Source organism: Pelophylax lessonae (genome assembly GCF_965119305.1).
Source record: "Pelophylax lessonae genome assembly, chromosome: 3".
Taxonomy (NCBI): domain Eukaryota; kingdom Metazoa; phylum Chordata; class Amphibia; order Anura; family Ranidae; genus Pelophylax; species Pelophylax lessonae.
Window position 1 is genome coordinate 233,194,436 of NC_138770.1, and position 11,258 is coordinate 233,205,693.

The following is an 11,258-nucleotide window of genomic DNA, read 5'->3' on the forward strand; positions in this document are numbered from 1 at the left end:
ATGGCAAGTGCTCTGCAAACAAATGTGGATAGGGAAATAACTTAAAACAACAAAAAAAAAACAGAAAAATAAAACAATGTTCTTCTTCATCTCTGAAGGACGAGGCCCATATGGAGTAGGAGGGAGGTTGAGGTGGTGGTGGATGTGGCGGTGACATAGGCGTGCGCACAGGGTGTGCTGGGTGTGCCTGGGCACACCCTAATCACCTAGGGCACATAGCATTGCCAGTGAGGAGATGGGAAAGATCTCCCTGGGACCTGCTCTGCTCTATTTCTCCTTGCCTACAGGTACATGGCCCCGATACATTACTCTCCCTGCTGGCAAACACATGCATGTGTATTTCAACTTTGGGGTGCACACCTTAATGCAATAGGCTGCGCACACCTATGGGCGGTGTAGGTGGAAGCGGCGGTGGAGGAGGACCAGGGCCGGATTAACAGCATCATGGGCTTGGTGCTGAGGATTTTGAAGGGCCTTAAGGGCCGTGCCTTGCCATGCACCCAGAGGAGGAAGGGTGCAGCCATGCATGCCTAATTCAACATGGGATGCTGTCTCTGAAGCCCATAAACACATCCATGCATCGCCAACTGTCCCTCCTTGTCCGGCCTTCACGCTGTGTGGGGAGGTTCTGAGGGTGCTGCCTGGGGAAGCGAGCATAGAAGCCAGACTTCTGTGTTTACAAGTGACAGAAGAGCGGTAACAGTGAATATGGCCAACCCGGGGCCTATATAAAAGGTAGGGGCCTGGAGCTGCAGCTCCAATAGCCCCTACATTAATCTGGCCCTGAGGAGGAGGACGAGGTAGCCAACACTGCTTCTTTTCAAAAATTTTAAATGAGGGTACACCCCAAAAGAGTGAGAAAGAGCAAAAATGGAACAATGGGTGGGTAAGGTCGGTATCCATTGCTATTCTGCATAAGGTACGGAAAAGTCCCGTGGGATCCATGCCTGGTTCATTTTAATGAACGTGAGCTTGTCCACATTGTCTCTGGACAGGCGGCTGCGCTTGTCTGTTATAACGCCCCCAGCCGTGCTAAATACCCGTTCAGATAATACACTGGCTGCAGGGCACGCCAGCACCTCCAAGGCGTAAAGGGCAAGCTCAGGCCATGTGCCCAATTTGGAGACCCAGAAGTTGAAGGGGGCAGACCCGTCATTCACTACATGTAGGCGTGTGCACACATACTGCTCCACCATGTTGGTAAAATGCTGCCTCCTGCTAAGACGTTCCATCTGAGCTGCTGGTGCTGCTGTTTGTTGTGGCGTGCTGACAAAGCTTTTCCACATTTCGGCCATGCTAACCCTGCCTTCTGAGGTGCTGGCGGTGCCCTGGTTGCGTTGGCGACCTCCTCCTCCTCCTCCTCTGCCTTGTGCTTCCACTGTGGCCCCGCTGTCAGATGGGAATGCCAGCAGCATGGCGTCTACCAGCGTGCGCTTGTACTCGCGCATCTTGCGATCGCGCTCCAGTGAGTGAATTAAGGACGGTACGTTGTCCTTGTAACGGGGATCCAGCAGCGTGGCCACCCAGTAATCAGCACAAGTTAGAATGTGGGCAACTCGGCGGTCGTTGTGGAGACACTGCAGCATGTAATCGCTCATGTGTGCCAGGCTGCCCAGAGGCGACGAAAGGCTGTCCTCTGTGGGAGGTGTATCGTCCGTGTCCTCTGTATCCCCCCAGCCACGCACCAGTGATGGCCATGAGCTGGCCTGGGTGCCACCCTGCTGTGAACATGGTTCCATCTCCTCCTCCAGCTCCTCCTCCTCCTCATCCTCCTCATCCTCCAGAACTGTGCCCCTGCTGGACAATTGCGTCCCTGGCGTTTGCGTGTGCAGGAACCCACCCTCGGAGCCCCTTGCGAATGACTGCCCTGAAAGCCTTGGAAATGTTACCTCTTCATCCTCCTCCTCCTCCTCATCCTGTGCCACATCCTCTTCCATCATCGCCCGAATTGTTTTTTCAAGGAGGCATAGAAGTGGGATAGTTAAGCTGAGAACGGCGTCATTGCCACTGGCCATGTTGGTGGAGTACTCAAAACAGCGCAACAAGGCACACAGGTCTCGCATGGAGGCCCAGTTATTGGTGGTGAAGTGGTGCTGTTCCGCAGAGCGACTCACGCGTGCGTGCTGCAGCTGAAACTCCACTATGGCCTGCTGCTGCTCGCACAGTCTTTCCAGCATGTGCAAGGTGGAGTTCCACCTTGTGGGCACGTCACATATGAGGCGGTGAGCGGGAAGGCCGAAGTTACGCTGCAGCGCTGCCAGGCGAGCAGCAGCAGGGTGAGAACGCCGAAAGTGCGCACAAACGGCCCGCACTTTCTGCAGCAGCTCTGACATATCGGGGTAGTTTTTAAGGAACCTCTGCACCACCAAATTCAGCACATGCGCCAGGCAAGGGATGTGCGTCAAACCGGCTAGGCCCAGAGCTGCTATGAGATTTCGCCCGTTATCACACACCACCAGGCCGGGCTTGAGGCTCGCTGGCAGCAACCACTCATTTGTCTGCTGTTCCATGCTCCTCCACAACTCCTGCGCGGTGTGTGGTTTGTCCCCCAAACAGGCAAGTTGTAAAACTGCCTGCTGTCGTTTACCCCTGGCCGTGCTGAAGTTGGTGGTGAAGGTGTTACGCTGTCCGGATGAGGAGGCGGTAGAGGATGAGGAAGCGGAGTAGGAGGAGTTACGAACAGGAGGCAAACTGAAGCGCCCTGCAATCCTCGGTGGTGGAAGGACATGCGCCAAATTGCTATCCGCCTCAGGCCCATCCGCCACTGCATTTACCCAGTGTGCCGTTAGGGAGATATAACGCCCCTGACCGTGCTTACTGGTCCACGTATCCGTAGTTAGGTGGACCTTGGCACAGATGGCGTTGCGCAGTGCACACCTGATATTTTCCCCCACTTGGTTGTGCAGGGAAGGGATGGCTTGCCTGGAAAAGTAGTGGCGGCTGGGCACGACGTACTGTGGGACAGCCACCGACATAAGGTTTTTAAAACTGTGCGTCTCCACCAGACGGAATGACAGCATTTCAAAGGCCAATAATTTTGAAATGCTGGCATTCAGGGCCAGGGATCGCGGGTGGGTAGGGGGGTACTTCCTCTTCCTCTCAAGTGTTTGGGAGATGGAAAGCTGAACGCTTCCACGGGACATTGTGGAGATGGTTGTTGGTGACCCAGGTGGTGGTGTTGCTGACAGATCGTCTGTTTGCGGGGTGGCAGGTGCCGGTATCACTACAGATGTGGCTGGAGCGGCCGAGACTGCAGCAGAAGAGGAAGCAGGATGAGCCAGAGACGTTTCTTGGTTTTGAAGGTGTGTACTCCACTGCAGCTCGTGCTTTGCACTTAGATGCCTGATCATGCAGGTTGTGCTCAGGTTGAGAAGGTTCATGCCTCGCTTCAAGCTCTGATTGCACAGGGTGCAAACCACTCGTGTCCTGTCATCAGCACATTTTCTAAAGAACTTCCACGCTAGAGAACTCCTTTGAGCTGACTTTGGTGCGCTCGTTCCCTTGCTGCGTTGGGCAGTAGCGGGCGTAGTGTCTAGGGCACGGCCGCTCCGCTTCTGCACCCTGCTCCCTCTTCTGCTGTGCTGGTGGCTCTGTGCGACCACCGCCTCTTCCTCCAAACTACTCAGGTCACCTGCATGACGTTCATTCCATGTGGGGTCGAGGACCTCATCGTCCTCCACATCATCTTCCACCCAGTCTTCACCCCTGCCCTCCTTGTCGGTCTCCACAATGCTGAACGCCGCAGCAGTTGGCACCTGCGTTTCGTCATCATCGGAGACGTGCTGCGATGATCCCTGCATGTACTCATCTTGAGAAATAAGTGGTTGGGCATCGCTGCACTCAATCTCTTCCACTTCTGGGGCAGGGCTAGGTGGATGGCCCTGGGAAACCCTGCTGACAGAGTCCTCAAAAAGAATAAGAGACTGCTGTATGGCTTGGGGCTCAGACTGCTGGCCTGATTTGCAAGGGGGTGAGGTGAAAGACGGTTGGACATTGGCTGCAGGTGCCAACTCTGACCTTTCTGCAGTAGACTGGGTGGGAGACAATGTGAAGGAACTGGAGGCACTGTCAGCAGCAAACCAATCTACTATCGCCTCAACTTGTTCTGGCCTCATCACTTCTAGGGGCGTTTGATGCCCTACCAAATACTGATGCAGGTTCTGTCGCCTACTCACACTTGAGGAAGGTGTTTCACTTGTGCGTGTAGCTGGCACAGATCGACCATGTCCTCTCCTTGCAACAGGAGCTCTACCAGCAGCACCACGACCCAGGCCACGGCCCTTATTTGACGGTCTCCTCATATTTCTGTAATTTAAGATCTTGCCCTAGAAAGGTTTTTATTGAATAGCGGAATAGAAAATATGATCCAAAAAAAGTGTATGTATATCACACGTACACAACCACACTAGGCCCCAATTACTATTGTTTGTACCCCTAAAAGGCTAGATGAGGAGTAGGGGGAGTATGGAACAGGCAGCACCCTCAAACCTTCAGAAGTATGAGATGAACCCCAACAACTTGGAAAGGTGGATCTCTCTCACACGTACCGACACAGACTATCCCGCAATTCAATTGATCCTCAAAGGTTTTTATTGAATAGCGGAATAGGAAATATGATCAAAAAAAGTGTATGTATCTCGCACGTACACAACCACACTAGGCCCCAATTACTATTGTTTGTACCCCTAAAAGGCTAGATGAGGAGTAGGGGGGGTATGGAACAGGCAGCACCCTCAAACCTTCAGAAGTATGAGATGAACCCCAACAACTTGGAAAGGTGGATCTCTCTCACACGTACCGACACAGACTATCCCGCAATTCAATTGATCCTCAAAGGTTTTTATTGAATAGCGGAATAGGAAATATGATCAAAAAAAGTGTATGTATCTCGCACGTACACAACCACACTAGGCCCCAATTACTATTGTTTGTACCCCTAAAAGGCTAGATGAGGAGTAGGGGGGGTATGGAACAGGCAGCACCCTCAAACCTTCAGAAGTATGAGATGAACCCCAACAACTTGGAAAGGTGGATCTCTCTCACACGTACCGACACAGACTATCCCGCAATTCAATTGATCCTCAAAGGTTTTTATTGAATAGCGGAATAGGAAATATGATCAAAAAAAGTGTATGTATATCACACGTACACAACCACACTAGGCCCCAATTACTATTGTTTGTACCCCTAAAAGACTAGATGAGGAGTAGGGGGAGTATGGAACAGGCAGCACCCTCAAACCTTCAGAAGTATGAGATGAACCCCAACAACTTGGAAAGGTGGATCTCTCTCACACGTACCGACACAGACTATCCCGCAATTCAATTGATCCTCAAAGGTTTTTATTGAATAGCGGAATAGGAAATATGATCAAAAAAAGTGTATGTATCTCGCACGTACACAACCACACTAGGCCCCAATTACTATTGTTTGTACCCCTAAAAGGCTAGGAGTAGGGGGAGTATGGAACAGGCAGCACCCTCAAACCTTCAGAAGTATGAGATGAACCCCAACAACTTGGAAAGGTGGATCTCTCTCACACGTACCAACACAGACTATCCCCCAATTTAACTGATCCCCAAAGGTTTTTGATTAAATAGCGGAATAGAAAATATGATCCCAAAAAAGTGTATGTATATCACACGTACACAACCACACTAGGCCCCAATTACTATTGTTTGTACCCCTAAAAGGCTAGGAGTAGGGGGAGTATGGAACAGGCAGCACCCTCAAACCTTCAGAAGTATGAGATGAACCCCAACAACTTGGAAAGGTGGATCTCTCTCACACGTACCAACACAGACTATCCCCCAATTTAACTGATCCCCAAAGGTTTTTGATTAAATAGCGGAATAGAAAATATGATCCAAAAAAAGTGTATGTATATCACACGTACACAACCACACTAGGCCCCAATTACTATTGTTTGTACCCCTAAAAGGCTAGGAGTAGGGGGAGTATGGAACAGGCAGCACCCTCAAACCTTCAGAAGTATGAGATGAACCCCAACAACTTGGAAAGGTGGATCTCTCTCACACGTACCAACACAGACTATCCCCCAATTTAACTGATCCCCAAAGGTTTTTGATTAAATAGCGGAATAGAAAATATGATCCCAAAAAAGTGTATGTATATCACACGTACACAACCACACTAGGCCCCAATTACTATTGTTTGTACCCCTAAAAGGCTAGGAGTAGGGGGAGTATGGAACAGGCAGCACCCTCAAACCTTCAGAAGTATGAGATGAACCCCAACAACTTGGAAAGGTGGATCTCTCTCACACGTACCAACACAGACTATCCCCCAATTTAACTGATCCCCAAAGGTTTTTGATTAAATAGCGGAATAGAAAATATGATCCCAAAAAAGTGTATGTATATCACACGTACACAACCACACTAGGCCCCAATTACTATTGTTTGTACCCCTAAAAGGCTAGGAGTAGGGGGAGTATGGAACAGGCAGCACCCTCAAACCTTCAGAAGTATGAGATGAACCCCAACAACTTGGAAAGGTGGATCTCTCTCACACGTACCAACACAGACTATCCCCCAATTTAACTGATCCCCAAAGGTTTTTGATTAAATAGCGGAATAGAAAATATGATCCCAAAAAAGTGTATGTATATCACACGTACACAACCACACTAGGCCCCAATTACTATTGTTTGTACCCCTAAAAGGCTAGATGAGGAGTAGGGGGAGTATGGAACAGGCAGCACCCTCAAACCTTCAGAAGTATGAGATTGTGTTCACTGTACCCCACAAAGATTGAGTTCACTGCACCCCACAATGATTGTGTTCACTGCACCCCACAAAGATTGTGTTCACTACACCTCACAAAGATTGTGTTCACTGTACCCCCCAAAGATTGTGTTCACTGCACCCCACAAAGATTCTGTTCACTGTACCCCACAAAGATTGTGTTCACTGCACCCCAAAAAGATTGTGTTCACTGCACCCCAAAAAGGATGTTGTTCACTGCACCCCAAAAAGGATGTTGTTCACTCCACCCCAAAAAGATTGTGTTCACTGCACCCCACAAAGATTGTGTTCACTGCACCCCAAAAAGATTGTGTTCACTGCACCCCAAAAATGATTTTGTTCACTGCACCCCAAAAAGGATTTTGTTCACTGCACCCCAAAAAGGATGTTGTTCACTCCACCCCAAAAAGATTGTGTTCACTGCACCCCAAAAAGATTGTGTTCACTGCACCCCACAAAGGATTTTGTTCACTGCACCCCAAAAAGATTGTGTTCACTGCACCCCAAAAAGGATGTTGTTCACTGCACCCCAAAAAGGATTTTGTTCACTGCACCCCAAAAAGATTGTGTTCACTGCACCCCACAAAGGATTTTGTTCACTGCACCCCACAAAGATTGTGTTCACTGCACACCAAAAAGGATTGTGTTCACTGCACCCCAAAAAGATTTTGTTCACTGCACCCCAAAAAGATTGTGTTCACTGCAGCCCAAAAAGATTGTGTTCACTGCAGCCCAAAAAGATTGTGTTCACTGCAGCCCAAAAAGATTGTGTTCACTGCAGCCCAAAAAGATTGTGTTCACTGCAGCCCAAAAAGATTGTGTTCACTGCAGCTCACACACAGAAAAATGGATGTGGATCACTGACACCTGCCTATCTCCAATCCCACACCACACAGCAATATCGATTGTAGTTTGTAGAACACAGTTTCCCTAAAATTCAGCAGACTCTGTCCCTAACAGGATTGAGAAGAGATCGTAGATCAGGATTGAGTGCAGACCCCACCCCCCACACAGCAATATCGATTGTAGTTTGTAGAAGACACTGACCCTATAATTCAGCAGACTCTATCCCTAAAATGCCTACAACTCGCCCTGCCTAAACACTCCGACCTGTCCCTCAATTCTATCCGGACACAAATGGTTTTTTCCTGCCTATCTTTCCCTAATCAGCAGCCAGCACGTTGATGTGTGCTCTGTCCCTGAATCTAAGCAGCATAATGACGCCGCTGCGGCTGCCTCGAACTTATAAAGACTTGGTCACATGCTTCAGACGGCCAATCACAGCTACTGAGACATTTGCAGGCATGGCTGGGATGGCTTAAGGCACACCAGTTAAACGATTGTTGATTGGCTGTTGAAAGCCCGCCATGAAAAGAGCGCCAAAGCATGCAAAACCCGGAAATAAAACGACCGAACACGGATTTTTACCCGAACATACAGTAAAGTGTCCGTGTCCGTGTTCGGGTACAAAAAATCCAATTATTCGGTACGAACACGAATAATACAGTCCGTGTTCGCTCAACACTAGTAGTAATGTCACTGGTAACCCCAAAAGTGTAAAAAATGTGAGTCAAGGGTCCTTTCTGTCCGCTGCAATGTCCAAGTCCCGCAAAAAAATCGCAAATCGTCGCCATTACGCATTTAAAAAAAAAACAACAAAGATGAAAAAAATCTTTAGTAAACGCAATAACTTTTGCGCAAACCAATCAAAATACGCTTTTTGCGATTTTTTTTTCCAAAAATATGTAGCATATAACAAATTGGCCTAAAATGTTAAAAAAAATTGATTTTTACATTTTTTTGGGGGGAATTTCATATAAAAAAATTTGAAAAATATTGTAATTTTTGCAAAATTGACGCTCTTTTTTTGTTTATGGCGCATAATCAAAAAATAGCACAGGTGATCAAATACCACCAAAAGAAAGCTCTGTTTGTGGGAAAAAAAGGACGTCAAATTTGTTAAGGTGCAGCGTCGCATGGCCGCGCAATTGTCCGTTAAAGTCACGCAGTGCCGAATCGCAAAATAGGCCCTGGTCAGGAAGGGGGTAAAATCTTCTGGGGCTTAAGTGGTTAAGACCATAATAGCACCCAGTAAGTTGAGGGCCAAAAAACTTCAGTCCCCTTCCCTTCAATTCTTTTCCATTATCAGTATGTACCAATGCTGAAAACCATTATGGCTAACTTGCCAATTTGTGAAACATGGGCAAAAGGCATTTACCATAAAAGGAACCGCGTATGGGATTAATGAATTCTATACCTGTTCCTCAGATTTGGTAGTATATTGCCTTGATTGCCGGTGTGGTCTGCACTACGCGGGCAGAACCATACGCACTTTACGAGCACACTTTAGCCAGCACAGGCGATACATTGAAGAGGGAAAAGATATTCACAGTGTTACCAGACATATTTTAAAACATCATGCTAAATCCACTAAGGGTCTTCATGTCTGGGTCATTGAATCCCCCCAGAGGTATCTCCCTGCGGCAGAGAGATTTAAGCGGCTTTGCCAAAGGGAGACCTACTGGATATATGCCTTGGACCTACTTTCTCCAGGGGGTCCTAATGAGGATCTCGAGATAAGTACCATTCTATAATAATGTATAGGTTATTGTGATATAATGTACATCTTTTGTATTATATGTTGTAATTTTCATTAATGTTTCCCTTTTTTTATATGAATTTCTAATTTTTTAGGCATCTGCATATTACACCACAAAAACCAGATCCCATCATACAGTCATAATAAGGCTTGTTGATAGCCTCCAAGCCTATAGACATTGATAGTAAGTTTGTAAGTTTTAAGGTCACCTTTTTTTTTTGGTAAGTATTTTTTAATAAATATGTTATATATATTATTATTCTATGTAACATTTACATTGGACATCCTTTAGGAAACAGTCGACTTATTGAGCTTAGGCTCAGAATCAACACTGTTCCCTTCCCTACCCCTCTTCCTCCCTTCCCCCAAAAGGTATTTTTCATACCAATTCAATACATTAATTATGTGTGTATATATTACAATGATGGATTGTCACTTGGTAATCAGTGTTCGAGGTTTTCTGTATCTGTATCTATATCTGTATCTCTATCTATATCTGTTCTGTATCTATATATTTTTTTTTTATTTATTTATTTATATATAATTATTTTTATTGTTATTTTTTTTTAATATGTATTTTGATTTTGATTTTATTTTCTAGTATATTTTCAGTTACTTTTATCTTCCATTAGTATTTATATTTATTTATTTTTGTGATTGTATATTTGTAATAGTTACTCCATGAGGATGTAGGTTTTTATAATGTTCTTATAATGGTTTTTAATGTTATTATGCATTCACTTAATTTACTCTTAGTCTTGTCCCTGTGCCTCGTCCTCGGCCTTCTCATTTCCGGTCCCACGCTCCCTTTAAGTTCGGGCATCATCTCTTCCTGTCATTGGTCTGACAAAGGAGCACTACTGCACATGCTCCAAAATGAGTTACCGCCCCCTGATGTCCCTAAGCCCCATGCCAGCAACAGGTGAGGCGTGCGTTCCACCGCAGTCTTGGATGGAAGAACTGTCCCTGGTTGGGCTCCCCCACTCCACCATCTCTCCTTGCTGGTGGACAGCTAAGGAAGACCGAGCCACAGGGTCAGGAATGGACCCCAAGTGATGTCCTCACATGTCTGGTTATTCAATTATCCTGTAAGTTTTTTTATTTTCCGTGTGCAAATAAAGGTCAAACAAGCTGCACTTAGAGACACCTTCTCCATTTCTTGCTTTATCAGTTGGAGTCGCATCTACCATTTCAGAAGAGCTGCCCCAGTGTCAGTGTGGTACCCCCCGCATGACCACAGAAGCCCATCTACCCCACCCCCCTCCTTCTCCTTCACCATTGAGGATTGATCTACCCAACAGAAGCTCCCTATGTTCTATGGAATGGCTCTATAGAGGAATTTTTCAAATATCAAAATGCCTTCATAGGTGGGTGTAAGTCCGGAGTGGTGAACAGTCCCAGGCATTTTCATGCAGACCTCCTTGAATAATGTCCACATGTGATACTGAGCCTATATGATTAACAGAACTGAAATAAAAAGAATTAAATAGGGAGACTAATTACAGTAATGCCTGGTACACATGTTCAGTTTTTGTCGTTCAGCCGGACTGAAAAAAAAAAACGGTGAGATCACTGTAACAACACAAGTGATGTTAGTGCATCAATCTCTCCTGCTGTGCCTTTGTGTTCTGACAGGGGGTCCCCCTACCAGAACACACAAATCAGCACTGCAGCCATTGACTGTGAGCACTGATCAGATGCTGGTTTTCCAGCATGTCACTTTGACAAAAGTCAGTCTATAGACCGTATTCTGATGGACAGACTGTGTGTACCCAGCTTAAAGTGGAGCTCCAGCCCTCCCCCTCCAAAAATTAAAAGTTAGCAGCTACAAATACTGTAGCAGCTGACTTTTAATATTAGGACACCTACCTGTCCACGAATCCCATGATGTT